The sequence below is a fragment of the Rhinoderma darwinii genome, chromosome 8, assembly GCF_050947455.1.
Source record: "Rhinoderma darwinii isolate aRhiDar2 chromosome 8, aRhiDar2.hap1, whole genome shotgun sequence".
Taxonomy (NCBI): domain Eukaryota; kingdom Metazoa; phylum Chordata; class Amphibia; order Anura; family Rhinodermatidae; genus Rhinoderma; species Rhinoderma darwinii.
In genome coordinates, this window is record NC_134694.1 from 37,653,917 (window position 1) to 37,676,620 (window position 22,704).

Sequence of the window (22,704 nt, forward strand, 5' to 3'; positions counted from 1 at the left end):
TAGTTGAGAATCTGGAGCATTACATTTGTGGGGTCGATTAAACTCTCCAAATGGCTAGAAAAAGAGAGCTTTCATGTGAAACTCGACAGTCTATTCTTGTTCTTAGAAATGAAGGCTATTTCATGCGAGTAATTGCCAAGAAACTGAAGTTTTCCTACAACGGTGTGTACTACTCCCTTCAGAGGACAGCACACACAGGCTCTAACCAGAGTAGAAAGAGAAGTGGGAGGCCCCGCTGCACAACTGAGCAACAAGACAAGTACATTAGAGTCTCTAGTTTGAGGAATAGACGCCTCACAGGTCCTCAACTGGCAGCTTCATTAAATAGTACCCACAAAACGCCAGTCAACATCTACAGTGAAGAGGCGACTCCGGGATGCTGGCCTTCAGGGCAGAGTGGCAAAGAAAAAGCCATATCTGAGACTGGCTAATAAAAGGAAAAGATTAATATGGGCAAAAGCACACAGACATTGGACAGAGGATGATTGGAAAAAAGTGTTATGGACAGATGAATCGAAGTTTGAGGTGTTTGGATCACACAGAAGAACATTTGTGAGACGCAGAACAACTGAAAAGATGCTGGAAGAGTGCCTGACGCCATCTGTCAAGCATGGTGGAGGTAATGTGATGGTCTGGGGTTGCTTTGGTGCTGGTAAAGTGGGAGATTTGTACAGGGTAAAAGGGATTTTGAATAAGGAAGGCTATCACTCCATTTTGCAACGCCATGCCATACCCTGTGGACAGCTCTTGATTGGAGCCAATTTCATCCTATAACAGGACAATTACCCAAAGCACACCTCCAAATTATGCAAGAACTATTTAGGGAAGAAGCAGGCAGCTGGTATTCTATCTGTAATGGAGTGGCCAGCGCAGTCACCAGATCTCAACCCCATAGAGCTGTTGTGGGAGCAGCTTGACCGTATGGTACGCAAGAAGTGCCCATCAAGCCAATCCAACTTGTGGGAGGGGCTTCTGGAAGCATGGGGTGAAATTTCTCCCGATTACCTCAGCAAATAAACAGCTAGAATGCCAAAGGTCTGCAATGCTGTAATTGCTGCAAATGGAGCATTCTTTGACGAAAGCAAAGTTTGAAGGAGAAAATTATTATTTCAAATAAAAATCATTATTTCTAACCTTTTACTTTTGTTTTTACACATTTTATTAGTCCCTCTAGGGGACTTGAACCAGCAATCAGTAGATAGCTGGTACAATACACTGCAATACTAATGTATTGCAGTATATTGTCATTTTTACAGGCTCCTGTAACAACGCAATCGCTGTTCCTGTCCGTTGACACTCGCAGCGTATGGTGCAGGCTCAGCACGTGAGCCCGCTCCATACATCACCCCCACACCCTGACATGCTATTAAGTTGTGGTGGGTGAAGGGCTTAATGCGCAGCAGATGGTGCAGAGTTAAAATTGCAATTTTCCACGGATATGCCATGTTAGTGCACTATATGTTATGCCCTGTTTATGCCACTGAAGACAAATACCTAATAAAATATTAACCGGGTTCTCCAGGGTATGGTGATGCCATATCGGTGGACGTAAGCTGCTGTTTGGGCACACTGTAGGGCTGAGAAGGGAGGGAGTGGCATTTGCCTTTTGGAGCACAGATTTAGCTTGGTAGTAGTTCTGTTTGGCGTTTTGCTGGTATTTCAGTTTATAATGTGGGGGCATATGTAATCTGTGATATGTGGCCAGTGTCGCACTGATAAATGGTGCTCAATCTTATGTGCTTTTGGTACACTCTGCACATTTTGCATTGCCATATTCTGATTCTTATTTGTTGTGGGACAATCTGTCGTTTTCATTGGTACCATTTTGGAGTACATGTGATTTTTTTTATCACTTTTTATTCAATTTTTTTGCAAGCAAAGTGACCAAAAAACATCAATTCCGATAATGTTTTTTATTCTTCTTTTTAAGGCGTTTACCGTGCACTATAAATTACAATTTTACTTTATTCTGCGGGTCGATACGATTACGGCGATACCATATGTATATAGTTCTTTTATGTTTTGTAGCGTTTGTGCAATAAAAATTTTTGAGTCACCATATTCTGAGAGCCATAACTTCTTTATTTTTCAGTCAAAAAAGCTGTGTGAGGGCTTGTTTTTTTTGTGGGACGAGTTGTAGTTTTTATTGGTACTATTTTGGCGTACATGCGACATTTTGATCACTTTTTATTATATATTTTGAGAGGGGTGGTGACCAAAAAATAGTAATTCTAGCATTGTTTTTTTACTTATTTTTTTTGTCAATGTCTTGACTATATTTTCTAGTCATTTTGCAACCCATTTGATAAATATAAGTGTGAGTTTTCATGGAAAACACAAAATTGTCTGGGTGACCCCAAACTTTTGAACGGTAGTGTAGATCCATGGATGTTTGTTACACTTTGAAGCAATCCTTTATGTACAGGCCAGTGTCGCGCTGATAAATGATTCTTATCCCCCTTTTGGTACACACTCTGCACCTTCGTAGTTTGAGGAATTTTGCTGGGAAAATGTTTTCTTCGTATAATACGTGCACCCTCGCTTCCAGCAGATACGTTTGAACCCTCCCCTTCCTGGTTCCCAAATATTAGGGCCGTGATAAACCGCCGCTTAAAACAGAAGAAATGTTCCCTTCGGGCCTGCACATCTGCATATTGTTTTTTTTTCCTGACTTATGGGAGCCATAACTTATCTTATTTTTTCATAGACATAGTGGTAGAGGGCTGTTTTTTGTGGGACAGGTTGTCGTTTTTATTAGTACCATTGTGAGATACATGCGACATTTTGATCACTTTTTATTCAATTTTTGGGAGTCAAATTTAAAAAAAAAAAAAGCTATTTATGCATAGTTTTTTAGTTTTTTTTTATGCGGCGTTCACTATTCTGTATAAATTACATGTTAATCTTATTTTGCAGGTCAGTACGATTATGACTTTACCAAATTTATATGGTTTCTTTTTATGTTTTACTACTTTCACAATACAATTTTTTGGGGTTGCCATATTCTGAGAGCCATAACTTTGCTTTTCCATCTTCGGAGCTGTGAGAGGACTTGTTTTTTGTGATACGAGCTATAGTTTTTATTGGTATTATTTTGGGGTACTTGCGATTTTTTGATCACTTTTTATCCTATTTTATGGGAGGCAAGGTGACCAAAAAACAGCAATTCTGGTAAAGTTTTTCAGGTTTTTTTTATACAGCATTCACAGTGCATTATAAATGACATGTTAACGATACTCTGAGGGTCAGTACGATTCCGTCGATACCAAATTTATATCGTTTTTTTATGTTTTACAACTTTTTGCACAATAAAATAACCTTTTATAAAAATAATGTATTTTTTCTGTCGCCAAGTCCTGAAAACCATAGCGTTTTCATTTTTTCATCGATGGAGCTGTATGAGGGCTTGTTTTTTGCGAGACGAGCTATAGTTTTTATTGGTACCATTTGGATACATGCGACTTTTTGATGACTTTTTATTGCAATTTTTGCAAGGCAACATGACTAAAAAACAGCAATTCTTGAATGTTTTTTTTGCTATGGCGTTAACCACGTGGGATGAATATCATAATATTTTTATAGTTCAGGCCGTTACGGATGCGGCGATACCAATTATGTAGAGTTTATTTAATTTTTTAAAGGACTTCATAAGAGAAAAAGGGTGATTTTTTTATTTCATTGCTTGAAATGTTGACATTTTTTTATATTTTTTTGAATTTTTTTCACTTCCACACTATGATATTTATTTGCTCACCGAGAGTCTATTATACAAAACACAGGCACCGTTCGGCTCCCCTGTTCGGTCACGTGATCTGTAAACTGACTTGCCGATTCCCACAGCGTCTTATGTGTGGACCGGAAGCCAGTTTCGCTATGTAAGTCTATGAGACTCAGAATGTGAGAATGTGAGTCTCATGGACTTACATGGAGAAACTGGCTTCCGGTCCACACATAAGCTGCTTTGTAAATCGGCGAGTCAGTTTACAAATGACGTGACTGCATGGGGCAGCCGAACGGAGCCTGAGTATTTTATAATAGACTCTTGGTGAGCAAATAAATATAATTTAAATGTATGAAATGCACATTAAAAAGGCAAAGAAATAAAAAATGTAATGTGAAATGTTAAATTGTCTAATTGGAAGCGTTCCAGCTCCCTCCTTCCTATGACCAGACTAAGAAGGATGCCATTCCAAAATCAACAGCCGTTAAGGCCCTATTACACCGGCCGATTTTGGCCGATGCAGTGAGCGCCGATCAACGAGACAGCTCGTTGATCAGCGCTCATTTGCTCCTGTCACAAGGAGCTATGTATGGGGGCGAGCGGTCGTTACCCTGATTGCTCGTCCCAATACATTATTATCATATTGGCAGCGCATCTCCCTGTTTACACATCTGTGGACCGCTGCCCCTTTTACACAGGGCAATTATCATCAACGAGCGTTCTATGATCGATCATTTGCTCAAAAATTGCCTACTGTAAAACCGCCTTAAGGCTAAATTCACACGAGCGTGACAGATTTACGTGCGTAAATCTCTCCGTGATCATTGTGTTATGCATAAGTGTGCGTTGCGAGTGGCATGCGTTTTAACGCACTCGCAAGCACTTCTTTTTTTTTTTTTTTTCAATGTAATTGATGCATAAAACACCGATAGTACACGGATGTGCATCCGTGTGCTGTCCGTGGTTTTCACGCACCCATTGACTTCAATGGGCGGCTAGGTGCGTGAAAACTCACGCATGTGTGAATAGCCCCATTGAAATCAATGGGGACGTGTGCTGTGCATTTCAACACACAGCACACGGACGAGATTCACGCTTGTGTGAATGTGCCTTTAGGCTTGCCATACATTTTAGATAGCTGTCAACCAAATGCTCAATTCATTCAGAATCTTTCATACACATGCACGCGCGGCTGGCAGCAGCTTATCTAATAACAAACATAAGGATAGGGCATTTCAAAATTCAACATGCCCGACCTTTCTCTCCCCCGACATCTGCCGTCGGGGGAGAGTCGGGACGCCGCTATACACATAAGATGGTTGGCCGATCCCGCTGAAATCGGCGGTTTCAGATGACGTCTAATATGTCTGGCCATCATTACAATAGCGTCCCATATGTAAAAAAATTGACAAAACATCAGTCATTGGTTTACTCATACAGATTTTGACTATCTGTGGAGCTTGTAATTTAACTCGCCAAATTGAATACAGTGTGAGAATGATGCTTCCATTTGGTGGCTACGCTGATGACAATCTAAACAGAATCCAGTTCTGGTATGTCAATTCAACATATAGGAAACCCACAAATTCTAACCCATTACTTTATAATATAACATTAGATATTAAACATATTAGATCACAAAAATGAAACATGGCAATGAGAGATTTCTATTATAGCTATTTTGGGACCATAGTCCAATAATTATCATCCTCTATGAAACATTTTTCAGTAATAGATATGAAAGATTAACAAATTTTGCAGTACGGGATGCTTTAAGTAAAAGAAATGCCTTGCTACTGTTTTATACGTTTTACATCATTCAGTTTGATCAAATAGATGATTTGTGATTAGTCCTTTTCTTTATAAGAAGTTAGTTTGTTTTGCAAACACAGGCCTGGCCACAAAGGCATCAGAATTTGAATATAACATAATGTCTGTTTTAGTCCAAATAATGCTTTTGTGGACCCGTGACCATCACACATGAATGAACTTGTTAAACATCCCATTAAAAAAAACATGCGTATTAACCCCTTAAGGACGCAGCCTAGTTTTGGCCTTAAGGCTCAGAGCCCATTTTTCAAATCTGACATATTTCAATTTATGTGGTAATAACATCGGAATGCTTAAACCTACCCAAGCGAAACTGAAATTGTTTTCTCGTGACACATTGGGCTTCATGTTTGTGGTAAAATTTGGTCGATATATTCAGTGTTTATTGGTGAAAAATTGCAAAATGTAGAGAAAATTTTGAAAAAATAGCATTTTTCAGAATTTAAATGCATCTGCTTGTAAAACAGACGGTTATACCACCCAAAATAGTTACTAGTTCACATTTCCCATATGTCTACTTTGGATTGGCATCGTTTTTTGAACACTCTTATTTTTCTTGGACGTTACAAGGCTTAGAACATAAACAGCAATTTCTCATATTTTTAAGAAAATTTCAAAAGCCTTTTTTTTAAGGTACCTCTTTAGTTCTGAAGTGGCTTTGAGGGGCCTATGTATTAGAAACCCTGATAAAACACCCCATTTTAAAAACTAGACCCCTCAAAGTATTCAAAACAGCATTTAGAAAGTTTTTTAACCCTTCAGGCATTTCACAGGAATTAAAGCAAAGTGGAGGTGAAATTTGCACATTTCATTTTTCTTGCTGAATTTCAATTTTATTCATTTTTTTTTTCTGTAACACAGAAGGTTTTACCAGAGAAACACTACTAAATATGTATTGTCCAGATTCTGCAGTTTTTAGAAATGTCCCACATGTGGCTCTACTGCGCTCGTGGACTAAAACACAAGCCCTAGAAGCAAAGAAGCACCTAGTGCATTTTGAGTCCTCTTTTTTTATTAGAATATATTTTAGGCAGCATGCCAGGTTTGAAAAGGTGTTGGTGCCAAAACAGTATGAATCCCCCAATAGTGACCCCATTTTGGAAACTACACCCCTCAAGGAATTAATTTATGGTTGTTGTTACCATTTTGACCGCACAGTTTTTTCACAGCACGTATTCGAATTGGGCTGTGAAATGAAAAAAATGTCATTTTTTTCCAATAAAATGTCATTTGTGATCAAAATTTCTTATTTTCACATGGAACAAAATACTCCATTTTGTTGCCCAATTTCTCTTGAGTGCAGCAATACCCCATTTGTGGTGATAAACTGCCGTTTGGGCTCATGGGAGGCCTCAGAAGGGAAGGAGCGCTGTGTGTTCTTTGGAGTGCAGATTTTGCTGGTTTGTTTTTCGGGTGCCATGTCACATTTGCAGAGCCCCAGAGGTATCAAAGCAATGGAAACCCACCAGAAGTGACCCCATTTTGGAAACTAAACCCCTCAAGGAATTCATTTATGGGTAATGTGACCATTTAGACCCCATAGTTTCTTCACAGAACTTATTTGAATTGGGCTGTAAATGAAAAAAATATAGATTTTTTTCCAATAATATATTACATAGTTTGTACGGTTGAAAAAAGACACATGTCCATCAAGTTCAACCAAGGGATGGGGGGGAAGTGGGATGGGAAAGGGGAAGTAAAAAATGTCTACACATAGCAGTTAATATTTTTTTGTTCTAGGAAATTATCTAAGCCTTTTTTAAAGCCATCTACTGTCCCTGCTGTGACCAGCTCCTGCGGTAGGCTATTCCATAGATTCACAGTTCTCACAGTAAAGAAGGCTTGTCGCCTCTGCAGGTTGAACCTTTTTTTCTCCAGACGGAGGGAGTGCCCCCTTGTTTTTTGAGGGGGTTTTACATGGAACAGGATTTCACCATATTTTTTGTATGCGCCATTCATATATTTATATAAGTTAATCATGTCCCCCTTAGTCGTCTTTTCTTAAGGCTAAATAGGTTTAGTTCTTTTAATCTTTCCTCATAACTTAGATTCTCCATGCCCCTTATTAGCTTTGTTGCTCTTCTTTGTATTTTTTCCAACTCCAGGGCATCCTTTCTATGAACTGGAGCCCAGAACTGGACTGCATATTCTAGATGAGGCCTCACTAATGCTTTGTAAAGTGGTAATATTAAATCCCTGTCCCGCGAGTCCATGCCTCTTTTGATACACGACAATATTTTGCTGGCTTTTGAAGCAGCTGATTGACACTGCATGCTGAAATTTAGTTTATGATTTACAAGTACACCCAGATCCTTCTCAACAATTGACTCCCCCAGTGTAGCTCCGCTAGGACATATGATGCATGCAGGTTGTTGGTACCCAGGTGCATAACTTTACATTTATCTACATTAAACTTCATTTGCCAAGTGGACGCCCAAACACTTAGTTTGTTTAAATCTGCCTGCAATTCACAAACATCCTCCATAGTCTGAACTATATTGCATAGCTTGGTGTCATCTGCAAAAATAGAAATAGTGCTATTAATCCCATCCTCTATATCATTAATAAATAAGTTGAATAATAGTGGTCCCAGCACTGAACCCTGGGGTACACCACTTATAACTGGGGACCATTCAGAGTAGGAATCATTGACCACAACTCTCTGGATACGGTCCTTGAGCCAATTCTCAATCCAATTACAAACTATACTTTCTAAACCTATAGTCCTTAATTTACCCATTAGATGTCTATGAGGGACAGTGTCAAATGCCTTTGCAAAGTCCAAAAACACTATATCCACAGCGGCCCCTCTGTCTAGGCTTCTGCTTACCTCTTCATAAAAACAAATCAGGTTTTTAGCTCAAAAATTCTTATTTTCACAAGAAATAAAATACTCCATTTTGTTGCCCAATTTGTCCTGAGTGCGGCAATACCTCATTTGTGGTGATAAACTGCGGTTTGGGCCCATGGGAGGGCTCAGAAGCAAAAGAGCGCTATTTGTTCATTGGAGTCCAGATTTTGCTCGATTGGTTTTCGGGTGCCATGTCGCATTTGCAGAGCCCCAGAGGTATCAAAGCAATAGAAACCCACCAGAAGTGACCCCATTTTGGAAACTACACCCCTCAAGGAATTCATTTATGGGTGTTGTGACCATTTTGACCCCATAGTTTTTTCACAGAACTTATTTGAATTGGGCTGGGAATGAAAACAAAATTATTTTTTTCAAATAATATGTCGTTTTGGCTGAAAATTTCTTATTTTCACAAGAAACAAAATGCCCCATTCTGTTGCGCAATTTGTTCTGAGTGCTGCAACACCCCATTTGTGGTGAAAAACTGCCGTTTGGGCCCATGGGAGGGCTCAGAAGGAAAGGACCACCATTTGGCCTACTGGGGATTTTCTAGTGCGAAGTCATGTATGCAGAAGCCCTTGAGGTACCAGTACAGTTGAAACCCGCAAGAAGTGACCCCGTTTTAAAAACTACACCCTTAAGGCATTCATCTAGAGGTGTAGTGAGCATTTTGACCGGAGACCTACACCCCATAAACTGTAATGTGGGTTCTACCGGGTATGGCAATACCCTACATGTGGCTGTTATCAGCTGCCTGGGCACACAGCAGGGCTCAGATGGGAAAGACGAGGGGGGATAAGCTGGGCGGAGTGCATCAGGGTAAGTAAAATTGGGGTAAATTATAAACCAAGGGATGTATGATAAATTTTAAAACACTCTTTCATACAGAGCTCTGGTTATTCGGGACACGTGTCACATTGATATATTGTGTCATCCCTTATCGCCCTCTTATAGCAGACTTTGCACCTCTTTTGACTTTGTCCCTTCCTGCCAGTTTGGGGAACTTCTCCTGGAAAGTGTTGCCGCCCTGGTACGATGCGTGTGGCCCCGCTTCCAGAAGTACTGGGTGCCCCCCCTTCTTGGTCCCTAAAGATTAGGTTCTTGATAATCACCTCTTGAAATTCCAGGAAAGTTCCCGTCTGGCCTGCACATCGACGTAGCACGTACGCATTGTACAAAGCCATCGGTATGATGTGCCCGGCCAGCTTCTTATACCACACCGCATGGCGCTGTGGGGCTTCAGGATTTGATCTGACAAGTCCATCCCTCCCATGTACCTATTGTAGTCCAGGATGCAGTCTGGTTTGGGGGTGGCCTTTCCTTCATATATCCTAAACCTGTAGGTATACCCTGATGCACTCTCGCACAGCTTAGACATCTTCACGCCATACCTTGCCCTCTTACCCGGCAGGTACTCGCGGAATTGAACCCTCCCTTTAAAATGTACCAGGGACTCATCAATAGAAATACACTTCTTGGGGGTGAATGCTTGGGAAAACCAGGCACTGAAACGGTCTAATAGGGGTCTCCGTTTATACAAACGGTCAAAACTGGGGTCATCTCGGGGTGGGCTCATTATCAGTATAATGTAAGAAGCGAAGTATTGCCTCATTTATTTATTTTTTTAGGTTACAGTTCAGTTCTGAAGTTGCTTTGAGGGGCCCATATATTAGAAACCCCTATCAAACACCCCATTTTAGAAACTAGACCCCTCAAAGTATTCACAACAGCATGTAGAAAGTTTATGAACCCTTTAGGTGTTTCACAGAAATTTAGAGCAAAGTAGAGGTGAAGTTTACTTTTTTTTTTTTGTCAGAAAATCCTCTGTATTCCATTTTTTTTACAACACAAAAGGATTTATCAGAGAAACGCAACTTAGTACTTATTGCCCAGATTCTGCAGTTTAGAGAAATATCCCACATGTGGCCCTCGGGCGGTAATGGACTGAAGCACCGGCCTCCGAAGCAAAGGAGGACCTAGTGGATTTTGAGGCCTCTTTTTTATTAGGCACCATGTCCGGTTTGAAGAGGTCTTGTGGTGCCAAAACATTGGAAACCCCCCAAAAGTTACCCCAATTTGGAAACTAGACCCATTGAGGAATCCATTGTAGTTTTCTTGGGGTGCATGCGGCTTTTTGATCAGTTTTTATTCTATTTTTAGGTGGCGTGGTGACTAAAAAACAGCAATTCTACTATTGTTTTTTTATTCTATTTTTTTTACAGCGTGCACCGTGCGCTATAAATGACATATTCACTTTATTCTGCGGAGCGATACGATTACGTCGATACCAGATGTTTATAGTTTTTTTGTAGGTCTTATGGCGTTTGCACAATAAAATACGTTTTGTAAACTATCATTCACTTTTTGTGTTGTCTTATTCTAAGAGCCATAACGTTTTTATTTTTCCATCAATAAAGCCGTGCGAGGACTTATTTTTTGTGTAACAAACTGTAGTTTCGATCAGTACCATTTTTCGGTACATGCGACTTTTTGATCTCTTTTTATTCCATTTTTTGGGAGGTGAAGTGACCAAACAATTGTGATTGTGGTACGGTTTATTATTATTTTCTTTTACGGCGTTCACCGTGCGGGATAAATAACGAAATAATTTTGTAGTTCAGGCCGTTACGGACGCGGCGATACCAATTATGTATAGTTTATTTGTTTGTTTATATATTTTTATTAATAATAAATGACTGATAAGGGAAAAAGGGGGATTTTTACTTTTAATACTAGACCCACTAGGCTTCCGTCTATGGCATAGCCGGACGCCATTGTTTGGTGTCCGGTTGCCATAGTCACCATCACCGGCCGCTATCGTGTAGCAGGCCGGCGATGGCAGCTTAACCCCTAAAAAGCCGCGATCTCTATAGAACGCGGCTTTTAAGGGGTTAATCAGCGGGGACACAGCGATCGGTCCCCGCTGCAGGAGCTGTGACTGCTGCTGAACAAGACAGCAGCTGTCACAGCTCCTGTATGTGTCAGGAGGACGGCTGAAACGGCCGTTACTCCCGAGACGTACTATTAGGTCATGGAGCGCGAACGCTATAGTTACCATGAGCTAATAGTATGTCCAGGAGCGGGAAGGGGTTAATATGGGGTTGGCCCCACTTTTGTGGCTATAGCAGGCTCCACTGTTCTGGAAAAGCTTTACACAAAATGTTGTAGTGTGTTTGTGTGAATTTGCGCCCCAATCCGCCAAGAGAGCATATGTGGGGTAAAGATGTTGCACCAGAAGGCCTGGCTCACAATCGGCATTCCAATGAATCCCAAAGGTGTTTTATGGGGTTGAGATCAGGGCTCTGTGGTTCCTCGTCACAAAACTCATCATATCTTTTGTCTTTGTGGACCTTACCTTGTCAACATGGACACAGTCATGCTGGAAAGGGCCTTCCCCAAACTGTTGCCAGAAAAGGCGGAAGTTTACAATTGTTTAAAATGTCTTTGTATGATGTATCATTAACATTAGCCTTCACTTCACAAAATAAGAGGCCTAGCCCAAATTCTGAAAAACAGCCATAGTCCATTATCCCCCCTCCACCAAAATTTACAGTAGGCGTTATGCATTCCGGTAGATAGTGTTCTCTGCCAAACACATATTTGTCCATCAGACTGCCAGATAGCCCGATATGATTCATCACTCCAGAGCACACATTTCCACTGCTCCAGAGTCCAGTGGCGTAATGCTTTACACCACTCTAGAGGATGCTTGGCATTGTGCATGGTCATCTTAGACTAACACTTAAACATCTGATCGACCATGGAAAACAATTTAATGAAGCACCTGATGGACAGTTCTTGTGCTGCTGTCACTTCCAGAGGCAGTATGGATCTCTGTAATGAGTGATGCAATAGAGGACAGGCAATTTTTATTCTCTATGTGCTCAAACTCCATGTGAGTTTGGGTGGTCTACAACTCCATGGCTGAGCTATTGTTACTCCTAGATGCTTCCACTTCACATTAATAGCACATACAGTTGAACAGAGCAGATCTAGCAGATAAAAAATGTACCAAACTGACTTGTGGCAAAGGTAGCATCCTATGATAGTATCACTCAATGTTTCTCAATGGAGATGGCATGGCTGTGTACTTAGTTTGCAATTGTTGTGGCTAAAACACCTAAACTCAATAATGAAGAGGGGTGTCCACATAATATTGTCCATATAGTCTATCTATCTATCTATCTATCTATCTATCTATCTATCTATCTATCTATCTATCTATCTATCTATCTATCTATCTATCTATCTATCTATCTATCTATCTATGTCATATCTATCTATCTATCTATCTATCTATCTATCTATCTATCTATCTATCTATCTATCTATCTATCTATCTATCTATCTATCTATCTATCTATCTATCTATCTATCTATCTATCTATCTATCTATCTATGTCATATCTATCTATCTATCTATCTATCTATCTATCTATCTATCTATCTATCTATCTATCTATCTATCTATCTATCTATCTATCATCTATCTATCTATCTATCTATCTATCTATCTATCTATCTATCTATCTATCTATCTATCTATCTATCTATCTATCTATCTATCTATCTATCTATCTACATATATGATCACTGGCATGTAATAACAAATAATCCCTCAATATCTGATCGGTCGGGTCCGAAATCCGGGACCCCCACTGATCATCTGTTTTGAAGGGGCTGCAGCGCTTGTATGAGCGCTACTTCTCCTTCATTCCGGTTACTGCTCACACTGTGAATCGCCGATACAGCAGTAGCGGTGGTTCACAATATTACAGCCTTCTCCCATTAAAGTGAATGGGAGAAGGCTGTAATACTGTGAACCGCCGCTAAATCCGTGTCGGCTATTCTCCGTGTGAGGAAGTAAGGGAAATGAAGGGGAAGCAACACTTGTACGAGAACTGCGGCCCCTTCAAGACAGCTGATTGGTGGGGGGCCTGGGTGTCGGACCCCGACCGATCAGATATCGATGGCCTATCTTTAGGGTAGGCCGTCAATTTTTAGGGACTGGACAACCTCATTAATGCCGTTTTCCCTTAAAGTTTTATTTTACCATTCCCTTTCCAAGAAAAATGCTTTTATAGAGACTTATGAATCCAACAGATGCTAATCGCACAGCAACAACAGCGCAGATGAAGAAGCCTTGCAGTATTCAGTCAGTAATCATAGCAATTATGTATACATAGTAAATACCTCGGCTTTGTCATGGGAAGAATACATTATACAATGAACGTTATTGTGAAGAACCTCATTTGATATCGGATTGAATGTGACCATGCAATGAGAGGCAACCTGTTGTTCTCGGGTTTAGCCATCCATTTTTATGCACATAGATGACAGAAGGAGAATGACTGCAGTGTGCCTCGGTGCAACCACAGAGCTCTGTTTTTGTAAAGGTAAAAGCTAGACCTATATAATAACTTTCCCTTGGATGTCTTGACATTAAAGATGATGAAAGAAATGTCATATATTATTGGATATGAAAAATGATACACATGGTGTCTTTTTTTTCTGATTTAATGCACTTGTGGCCTAATGAACTCCACCCTCTTTGCATTACCAATGGAGATTAAATTATCCTTTAGTTCACCTAGAAGTTATACGTTGTTTTTACCGTTTATATTTTTCTGTTAATTTTGAACTAACACGTATTTTATATGCATTCTCATATAAACGTACAAATGTCCATCTATACACAGCATAGTATGCTTGCCATTAAACTTTCAACACTCGTACAATACCTTATTGTGCCCACAACATATGTGTTCTGCATCTCGCTCCTTGCCACCGCTGGACGTTTCCTATGCAGCAGCCAAGTTCCTAAAAACCTTTTAGTCCGTCACATCTCCTTGCAGTACTGAATGCTTTATGGCTAATATTACATCTGCATTCTCGAGTCCAGGTTCTCAGTGCCTCATTGCTGCTTTAGCATCTGTTTTTGCCATAACTCAGCTGCTGAATCCCTTGTTGCAACTCTCAGAAACCCTTCTAATAGGAATATTCCAGAGTGCCCAATTGCAGTGGACAGGAATCTGGAAGTTCACAGGTTAAATAATGCCTAACGCCTCAGATACGCAACTAGCATATAAAATAGTCTGCAAAAACAGATAGCAAATACAGATCAGATATGCAGGATACACAAAATTGAGCAGAGGGAAAAAAATATCCTTACACACACACACACATACTATATATAGACATATATATAGACATATATATAGACATATATATACATATATATATATATATATATATATATATATATATATATATATAGAGAGAGAGATAGATAGATAGATAGATAGATAGATAGATATAGACATATATATATATATATATATATATATATATATATATGTCTATTCTATATCTATATGTATATATATTTATTTATTATGTGTATAACGCACAAATAAAACCCTATGCTGTACATCATTCTAGAAAATGCAGGTGCTGAATTCAGATATAGAATGATATGAACATGAATGTAACCTGTGTTTGCATGTTACCTGTTTGATGGCTGCAGCAGGGTGGGGGGTCCAGCCAGTGTTTGGTCAAATAGAAAGGAAGTCAGTGCAGATTAGAGGGAGGTGAGAGAGATGTATAGAGAGAAAAGGGGGAGGAGAGGATTGGAAGGAGATGGTGGAAACATTCATTCATTCAGTGCATAGAGGGAAAGAGTCAGACAGAGGGAGGGGGAATTAATTTTTGCTGGTGTGAGAGGAGAAGGAAAGACTGGGAGGTGGGGAAAAAGGCTTGAGGGAAAACAAGTAAAGCAGAGGGAGGGGAAACAGAAAGGGAGGCGCTGAGTGAATAGCATATAGAAATATAGATACAGGCATAGAGACGGTACAATGGGTGTGATCAGCAAGGTATCTTTTCTACTTGAGATGCGGCGGTAGATCAGTCAGCACTGTGGCACATAGGAGTAGACAATACGTTTCTGCTTCTGCTCTCTACACATGTCTACTACATAGTCAGTGTGTTCAGAATATCGTATTTTCTGCGAAGTTAAGGGTTTTCTGGGCTTTTTTGCTTCTTTTAGATGGTAATAATTCAACCATAGAAAAATAAATACAGGACCTCATATTTAAGGTGAATATTGTACTAAAATATCAAAATAAACGGTTGATGATGAAGATGATGAGAAACACAAATTTAAATCATATTACATGTAACATGATGTAAAAAAAATATCAAAAAAGGTGTGAAAGGATTTATTTTTTTACTATTTTGACATGCTAACAGTATAATAATTCAAAATAGGCATGGGCTCTGCATATAAACACAGTATATTGTATAATTCATCTTGAACCCCTTCCTGCTCTGGCCTCTTTTGACCTTCCTGACAGAGCCTCATTTTTCAAGTCTGACATATGTCACTTTATGTGGTAATAACTCCGGAATGCTTTTACCTATCCAAGCGATTCTGAGATTGTTTTCTCGTGACACATTGGACTTTATGTTACTGGCAAAATTTGCTCAATACATTCAGTATTTAATTGTGAAAAACAACAATATTTAGCAAAAAATTGCAAAAATTTGCATTTTCCAAAATGTAAATGTATCTGCTTGTAAGATAGGCAGTTATACCACACAACATTGTTGTAATTAACATCCCCCATATGTTTACTTTAGATTGGCATTGTTTTTTTGAACATCTTTTTATTTTTCATGGACGTTACAATGCTTAGAACTTTAGCAGCAATTTCTCACATATTCAAGAAAATTTCAAAAGGCTATTTTTTTCGGGGACCAGTTCAGTTCTGAGATGGCTGAGGGCCTTATATATTAGAAACCCCCAATAAGTCACCCCCATTTAAAAACTGCACTTCTCAAAGTATTCAAAACAGCATTTAGAAAGTTTCTTAACACTTTAGGCATGTCACAAGAATTAAAGCAAAGTGGAGGTGAAATTTACAAACGCAACTCAACATTTATTGCCCAGATTCTGCAGTTTTAGGAAATATTTTACACATTTTATTTTTTTACCAGAGAAACGCAACTCAAAATTTATTGCCCAGGTTCTGCAGTTTTAGAAAATATCCCACATGTGGTCCTAGTGTGCTTATGGACTGAAGCACCGGCCTCAGAAGCAAAGGAGCATCTGGTGGATTTTGGGGCCTCCTTTTTATTAGAAAATATTTTAGGCACCATGTCAGGTTTGAAGAGCTCTTGCGGCACCAAAACAATGGAAATCCCCCAAAAGTGACCCCATTTGGGAAACTACACCCCTCAAGGACTTTATCTCGGGGTATAGTGAGCATTTTGACCCCATAAGTTTTTTGCAGAAATTATTGGAAGTAGGCCATGAAAATAAAAATCGACGTTCTTCAAAGAAAATGTAGGTTTAGCTATTTTTTATTTTATTTCCACAAGGACTAAAGGAGAAAAAGCACCACAACATTTGTAAAGCAAATTCTCCGGAGTAAAACAATAATCAGTATGTGGCCCTTAAAGGCTGTTTGGACACACGGCAGGGTTTAGATGGGAAAGAGCGCCATTTGGCATTTGGAGCTCAAATTTAGCAGGAATGGTTTGCGGAGGCCATGTCACATTTGAAAAGCCCCTGAGGGAACATAACAGTGGAAACCCCCCACAAGTGAGCCCATTTTGGAAACTACACCCCTTGAGGAAATTATCTAGGGTATGGTGAGCATTTTGACCCTACAGATGTTTTGCAGAAATTATTGGAACTAGGCCGTGAAAATGAAAATCTAAATTTTTTCCAAAGAAAATGTAGGTTTAGCTATTTTTTTTTTCATTTCCACGAAGACTAAAGGAGAAAAACCACCACAACATTTGTAAAGCAATTTTTTCTGAGTAAAACAATATCCCATATGTGGTCATAAAATGCTGTTTGGACACACGGCAGAGCTCAGTCGGGAAAGAGCACCATTTGGCTTTTGGAATGGTTTCTGGGTGCCTTGTCACATTTGCTGAGCCCCTGTAGTTTAGTGGAAGCCCCTGTAGTTTAGTGGAAACACCCCAAAAGTGACTCCATTTGGGAAACTACACCCCTTGTGGAATCATCTAGGGGTATAGTGAGAATTTTGACCCCAAAGGTTTTTTGCTGAATTAATTAGAATTAAGCCGTGAGAATGCCATTTTTTTTTTCTAATAAGATGTAGATTTAGATCCACATTTTTCATTTTCACAAGGAATAAAAAAAGAAAATGCGCCCCCCCCCCCAACGCTTGTAAAGTAATTTCTCCTGAGTATGGTAACTCCCCATATGTGGTTATAAACTTCTGTGTCACATATGTGGGAGGGTTCAGAAGAAAAGGAGTGGAGCATAGATTTTGCTGGAATGGTTAGCATTTGTAAGACCCCTGATGTACCAAAATAATAAGTTACCCCATTTTAGAAACTACACCCCTAAAGGCATTTATCAAGGGGTGTAGAGAGAATTTAGACCCCATAGGTGTTTTTAAGAAATTAATACGCAATGGATGATGCAAAGTGAAAATTGCAAATTTTCCACTGATCTGCATATTCACTGCAAAATATTTTGTGCCCAGCTTGAGCCACTAGAGAATCTTACCCCATAAATTGTTAAGCGGGTTCTCCCGGGTATGGTAATGCCTTACTTGTGGACATAAACTGCTGTTTGGGCACACTGTAGGGCTCATAAGGGAAACACCGCCATTTGGAGCATGTTTTTAGCTTGGTAGTAGTTTTGGTTGAGTATTACTGGTATTTCAGTTTATAATGTGGGGGCATATGTAATATGTGCGGAGAACATCAGGGCATAATAGGAGGGTATAATAATGGGGTAAATAATACAATTATCCATAGATGTGTGGTACGCTGTGAATCAATCTGCTATGCACAGGCCAGTGTCGCACTGATAAACAGTTTTCTTTCTTATCCCCCTTTTGTAACACTCTGCACCTTTTGGAGACTTTTTCTCCTTTGTAGTTTAGGAAATTTTGCTGAGAAAGTATTGCGCTGGTATAATACAGGCACCCTCGCTTCCAGCGGATGTTCTATGTCCATTCCTATTTCCTAAATACAATGGCCCTGAAACTGAAGGAATGTTCCCCTCAAATCGGGATGTTTTTTCGTCACCACATTACTAGTGGCATAACTTTTGTTATTTTTCGGCTAATGGAGCTGTGTGTGGACTCGTTTTTTGCGAGACAGGCTGTAGATTTTATTGGTATAATTTTGGGACACAAACGACTTTTTGATCACTTTTTATTTCAATTTTTGTAATAGGAAATTACCAAAAACAAGGAATAGCTTTTTATTGGGGGGTTTTCGACATTCACCGTGCGCCATAAACGACATGTTAACTTTATTCTGCGGGTCGATACAATTACGGCGATACCAAATTTATATACTGTTTTTATGTATTGCAGCTTTTGCACAAATAAATCCCTTTTTTTTTAAAATAATTTGTTTTTTGTGTCGCCATATTCTAAGAGCCATAACTTTTTTATTTTTGCGTGGACAAAGCTGCGTCAGGGATTATTTTTTGCAGGATGGGTTGTCGTTTTTATTGGTACTATTTTGGAGTAAATGTGACGTTTTGATCACTTTTTATATCATTTTTTGAGAGGAGATGTGACGTAAAAACAAAGATTCTGTCGTTGTTTTTCATAATTTTTCTTTTACGGCGTTCACTGTGCGGGATAAATCACATAATAGTTTTATCGTTTGGGACGTTAGGGACGCTGCAATACCAACTATGTATAGTTTTTTTTTTTCATTTTAAGTTTTTTCCAATAATAAAAGTCTCATGGGAAAAAAAGGCAGTTCAGCTTTTTTTTGACTTGAAACTTATGTGTTTTTATTTTTTTAAATTTTTGATAAACTTTTTAAAACTTATTTTACTTGTCCCAGTAGGGGACTTGAGGGCCTGATGCTCCGATTGCTACTCTAATACACTGCACTATATACGTAGTGCAGTGTATTCGAGCTGTCAGTTATTCACTGACAGCAAGCCTACGATAACCCGCCAGAGGTGGGTCCTCGTTGGCTTCCATACAAGGCAGACCCGGAGGCCATTATTTGGCAATAGCAACCCAGCGATTGCGTCGCTGGGTTGCCGGTCGTGTAAAAACCTCTCAGATGCTGCGCTCTCGATTGAGCGCAGCATTTGAGGGGTTAATTGGCTGGATCGGAGAATAGCTCCGGTCCTAGCCGCTACAGGAGGGTGCCAGCTGTATAATACACCCCTATATAATACAGCTGTCACTGTGACATAACTGTACTGCGGTTTGCAGGAACACCTTCCCGACAGCGCCGTATGTATACGGCGGATGTCGGGAAGGGGTTAAAAAAACAATACAGATATCACTTTACTAGTATAACGGATAAAAACGTAATAGCAGTTTAATCATAAACTGCACAAAACCCCTACTAAAATGTGCATGGCCATTATGGCCAAAATAGCTCAGTCATGAAGAATTGAATGAATCAACAAACTTCCATGGTAATGGTGGAAACCTTCATCGCTACAAATGTTGTGGACGCCCCCTTGTCATGACTACAGGCCTAGGCATATTGGCCTTTGATATATTTAAGCCTTCTGTTCTCTAAATTTCATGGCCCTAAATTTTCTAAATCATTAATCTACCTTTACCTATTCCAATAATTTTGTTGCACACTTCTGAACCATCTGCAGTTCTGCTATCTCAATTTATACACATACAGTGTATATATCCTGTATTCCATCTGTGGTCTGACTAAAGATTTATACAAGGGTAAGCTATGTAGTCATTATTTTTGTCTAGGCCTACTTTGATGCATTATTTTTATGTGCATTGGCAGCTGAAGCCTCGTACTGCTTCATTTTGTAGTTTACCAATGGTCACAATTTATTTTCCATATCTGTTTTACGCATTTTTTATACAATTTAATGTTGTAATTCATTATATTTTCTCATGCTAAGTGCATAACCTGATATTTATCTACAGATGTGTCTTTCCTTACCTTTCCTCATATCTCAACATATCCTGAGATGTGTGTTGCGATATGACCAGCTTTGAAAAAAAACGAGTTCACGATACTCTGTCACGAGATGTCTATGCTATATGTGTCTATGTCTAACCACCCAGTAGTTGTGATGTGAATTGCAGCCTGTCAAGGGTTTTGCTAGCATGATGCAATATTTTACTAAATTTATTTCATGAAGAATTGGAGTCCTTAACCAAATTCAAGCAAAGGCAAGGGTGGACACATCTGTACATTAAAGTGTAACTAAACGTTCAATACATTTCTGACATGTCATACTCCGAGAACTTAGACCCCCACCAATTGCTAAAACAAAGCTGCAGAAGCGCTCGTCTGCTTTTTCCTGAAATCGATGTAGCGGTGTATGGACTCAATAGAAAGTCTATGAGCCTGTATTCTGCTACATCTGCTTTGTGGAAAAAGCCGAACAAAAACGAAGTGGCTGAGTGCTCACAAGAGTGCTTCTGCCGCTTCGTTTTAGCGATTGGTGGGTGTCTCAGTGTTCGGACCCCTACCAATTAAAACTTCTGACATGTCACCATGATATGTCAGAAGTTTGTTGAACATTTAGTTACACTTTAAAGAGGCTCTGTCACCAGATTTTGCAGCCCCTATCTGCTATTGCAGCAGATCGGCGCTGCAATGTAGATTACAGTAACGTTTTTATTTTTAAAAAACGAGCATTTTTGGCCAAGTTATGACCATTTTCGTATTTATGCAAATGAGGCTTGCAAAAGTCCAAGTGGGCGTGTTTAAAGTAAAAGTACAACTGGGCGTGTATTATGTGCGTACATCGGGGCGTGTTTACTACTATTGATTCTGCAGCAGCATCAGCATTTGCAGGTAAGTAGCTACATCGACTTACCTGCAAACGCCGATGCTGCTGCAGAATCATCTGTAGCCTCTGGTGCCGACACGATGCAGGACCTGTGAGTGACGTCACAGTGCTGCACTGCCAGAAGCTGGGCGTTGTGAAGAGAAGTGGATGACACTTCTATACACAACGCCCAGCTAGTAAAAGTAGTAAACACGCCCCGATGTACGCACATAATACACGCACAGTTGTACTTTTACTTTTCAACACGCCCAGTTGTACTTTTGCAAGCCTCATTTGCATAAATACGAAAATGGTCATAACTTGGCCAAAAATGCTCGTTTTTTAAAAATAAAAACGTTACTGTAATCTACATTGCAGCGCCGATCTGCTGCAATAGCAGATAGGGGTTGCAAAATCTGGTGACAGAGCCTCTTTAAAGAACTGTCATATGTACTGACATCTCTGTTATAGTAAATACTTGTATTCCCCATAAAATAACATTGCTGAGGCATCTTTTCTAAGAACTCTTAGTTGTGCTATTCCTCTGTTATTCTACCTGAAAATCCATAAATGATGTATAACTGCACGTTACTTTTCTCCTTGTCAATAGGGTATAACCCTACACACTTTGACGCTGCCAGTATAGACTAGGCAGTGTCAAAGAGTGTAGGGACACATCCTATTGACAAGTGGTAAAGCCCAGTTTTTAATTTCTTCATTTTCAGGAAGACTTACTGAGGAACAGCACAACACAGAGTTATAGGAAAAGATGCTTTAGGATTGTTATGCATGCGGGTGCAGGAAATTGAAGTCCTCCTCTAAAATGGTCAGCACTCAAAGTTCCCTGTCCACGCCTCTAAGGGTGCATGTAGCGATAGTGTGCTACATGGCCAAGGAGTTTGCTGCTCAGTTTTAGTGAGAATCGCAATGCCGTTTTTGGCAGCGTGGCTTGCACAGGTGAAACACGTGGTAGCTACAGCCAGTGGTGGAACTACTGCTATAGCAGCTGTAGCGGCTGTTACTGTGCCCGCTATATGAGAGGGCCCGTGCCGCCCGGCACATTACGCTTATGTGTCGGGCTGGGTGGCACAGGCACTTTCATACCCGGTGGCGTTACTAGCACCGGGCATCCGAAGCCCGAGGTTACTGCCACATTCAATTGTATCTGCGTCTTTTGGACGCACATACAATAGAATACTGTAGTGAAACAGGGGGCTAGCTCCCTGCTCTGCCATTCACAGGGCTACCGGCCACGTTAGGCCTGCAGCCTATCAGGCGCTGGGACAGGTTCCCTGTGCAGGCTGGAGCAATGGTGTCACTGGATCACACTGGCTTACACAAGGCGTATCATAGGCTACTGAGGATGCTATGGAGCCGCGCCTTTCATCACCAGAACGGGGCTAGGTGAATAAAAAATAATAATATTTGTTTGGGGGGCAGTATCTACAAGGGGGCTGTGTGTGGCACTATCTACAGGGACACAATCTGCAAGGGAGTGTTTGGCACTACCTTCAAGGGGGGCTG

General features: G+C 40.0%; 1 protein-coding gene across 3 annotated transcripts in view; it reads right to left on the reverse strand.

The window, feature by feature from the left end:
- The window catches only part of FRMPD3 (FERM and PDZ domain containing 3), a 382,523-nt gene extending 367,473 nt beyond the window's left edge, over positions 1–15,050 (reverse strand). For 2 of the 3 annotated variants that reach the window (XM_075835599.1, XM_075835597.1), the window contains exon 1: positions 14,912–15,050. The gene's annotated coding sequence lies outside the window, so the exon portion shown is untranslated. Of the gene's footprint in view, positions 1–14,143; positions 14,351–14,911 lie in introns of those variants that run through there. The other variant, XM_075835598.1, reaches the window with a different exon arrangement.
- Positions 15,051–22,704: the final 7,654 nt, after the last annotated feature.